This window comes from Halichoerus grypus, chromosome 3 (genome assembly GCF_964656455.1).
Source record: "Halichoerus grypus chromosome 3, mHalGry1.hap1.1, whole genome shotgun sequence".
NCBI lineage: Eukaryota > Metazoa > Chordata > Mammalia > Carnivora > Phocidae > Halichoerus > Halichoerus grypus.
Window position 1 is genome coordinate 141,693,664 of NC_135714.1, and position 2,922 is coordinate 141,696,585.

A 2,922-nucleotide genomic window follows, 5' to 3' on the forward strand; every position below is an offset into this window, starting at 1 on the left:
CTACAGGGATCCAGAAGTCCCTGCTGCCCTGCGGAGGCCGAGAGAAAATACACACATAACATTCCTGCCTATAGCTATTTTCTTTTCTTTTCTTAAAGATTTATTTAGGGGCACCTGGTGGCTCAGTCGTTAAGTGGCTGCCTTCCTCTCAGGTCATGATCCCAGAGTCCTGGGATCGAGCCCCGCATCGGGCTCCCTGCTCGGCGGGAAGCCTGCTTCTCCCTCTCCCACTCCCCCTGCTTGTGTTTCCTCTCTCACTGGGTCTCTCTCTGTCAAATAAATAAATAAAATCTTTAAAAAAAAAAAAAGATTTATTTATTTATTGTAGAGAGAGAGCAGGGGTAGGGGCAAAGGGAGAGCGAGAGAGACGATCTGAAGCAGGCTCCCCGCTGAGCACAGAGCCCAGTGTAGGGCTCTCTCTCAGGACCCTGAGATCACAACCTGAGCCAAAACCAAGTGTCTGACGCTTACACAACTTCCCCTCCCACGTGCCCCTATAGGTCTTTTAACGTTTTTAACATGGTTTCTAACATCTGACACATTACAAACATCAAGTGTCAGATAACGCAGCTGACAGAGAAAAATAAGAATGGATATGAGTGCAACAGCCCTCAAAACCTGCGTGACTCTTTCTGCTTGAGCTGAGTACGAGCATTCCCTACGGCTCACCAATTGCACTCCTGTTATTGACTTTGCAGAACTGTGTACACAAAGAAGGTTCATAGCGGCACTATTCCTAGTAGAGAAAATGTGGAAACGACCCAGTGTTTTTCAACATTAGAACAGATTAATAAAATCGTACTATGTTCCTAAAAAGAAATACAATCCACAGTAAAAGGTTTTGAAAAATAGGGGAAAAAATGGATTTATTTCCCACACGTAATCTTGAGCTAGAGAGCTTAGAAATAAAATAAAAGACAATGTATAATGCCCCTTATATGAAGATAAAACATGCAAGATCTGTCTGTGGTTTTAGTGGCCAGGAGGGGTTATTTTTGGAGAGTGGAGGTAATGATGGAGAGTGGCCAGAAGGGGCAAAAGTGAGCAGATGTTTATTTTTGGACCTGCGCGGTGGTTACAAGGCTTTGTTCTCTTTGTACTCATTTATCAACCCTCGCAAAATGATGTATGTTTTATGTAGGTGTGGTCTACATTAATAAAAGGTTTGTTTTTTTTTTTTAAGCTGCTATTTTGTCTCCACAGGTGTGCCAGGGAATCTATTTACAAGATTTTGGTGATGGTAATAAAGCCCCTTCTTGCATCAGCAACTGGAAATCATGGTAAAAAGGACTGGCTTCAGTGCCTAGGAAGGAAAAATGGGTTCAGATTCCTGGTCACTCACCAGCTAGCAGCATGACCCCTGATGAGCCACAGGGTAGGGCCTCACCAAGCTTTCCTGCCGGCCAAACCTCTATGCTGCAAAACCTGCCCTGTCCTTTGCTCTCCCCCAGAGGACCACAGAGCGGGGTCATCGTGAGAGTGGACTCTGGAACAAGACTCTGGGTTTGAATCCTGGCTCTGCCAGCTACTGGCTGTAGGCTTGGCAGCATGGGTTAGCTAACTGCCGTGTGCCTCAATTTCCTCCCCCATGAACTGAGATGAGCCCCCTCACTGAGGAGTTGAGAGGAGTGGGAAGCAAGCACTGGAACACGGAAGGTGCTACGCAAATGTTTTCTGTGACGATCCTAAGTATTAATGGCACCGGAAGCCGCTAAAAGTCGGTCTATGCTGCGAATCTCAGATCTGGATTGTGTGGTTACCATGAGGGTGGGTTCTGAAACTGGTTCCGCCGCTTCTCAGCTGTGCCCCTACTGGGTGCCAGGCCCACGTCCACGCAGCTGTGATGAGGCCAAGAATCTCAACTCCAGTTTGCCTTCTCGGTGACTATAGCGGTTTTCAGCTGCTCACGAGAGAAAGGGCTTTCTTATGATCGAGAGGCTTATAAAAATAGATGTTCCTGGTCTTTATCTAAGAAGACAATATGGAGGGGTGACAGGGGTCTGACACTGGTGCGTGTCTTTTAAAATAAACTTGTTTCCTGGAGTCTAACATATATAAAGAAAGATGCAAAATTTATTTGTGAACAGCTTGATGTATTATCAAAAAGAGAACACAGCTCTGAAATCAACTAGATTTTAGAAAAGACATTACCAGCAATCTCCCCTCACCAGCCCTCAGTCTTAGGGTCAGGACACTTCTCTTAAGAGCAATGAAAAGAGATGAGTTTTTTAAGCAGAGGGGAAATGAGATCAATTTTTTTTTTCTTTGAAAAGTGCATTCCAGGGGCACCTGGGTGGCTCAGTAGGTTAAGTGTCAAACTCTTGGTTTGGCTCAGGTCGTGATCCCAGGGTCGTGAGATGGAGCCCAAACCTGGTGTTGGTCTCCACGCTCAGCCTGGCGTCTGCTTTCCCTCTCCCTCTGCCCCCGCCCTCAGGTACTTGTGCACAGGGGCACTCTCTCTCTCATAAAGAAATAAATCTTTAAAAAAAAATTTATTTTATTTTATTTTTGAAAGATTTAATTTATTTATTTGTCAGAGAGAGATTGAGAGAGAGAGCACAAGCAGGGGGAGTGGGAGAGGGAGAAGCGGGCTTTCGGCGGAGCAAGGAGCCGGATGAGGGACTCGATCCCAGGACCCTGAGATCATGATCTGAGCCGAGGGCAAACGCTTAACCCACTGAACCACCCAGGTGTCCCCAAAATATTTTTTTTAAGATTTTATTTATTTATTTATTTGACAGAAAGATAGAGAGCACAAGTAGGCAGAGCGGCAGGCAGAGGGAGAGGGAGAAGCAGGCTCCCCACTGAGCAGGGAGCCCGATGAGGGGCTCGATCCCAGGACCGTGAGAGCATGACCTGAGCCGAAGGCAGATGCTTAACCAACTGAGCCACCCAGGTGCCCCACAAAAATATTTTTTTTAT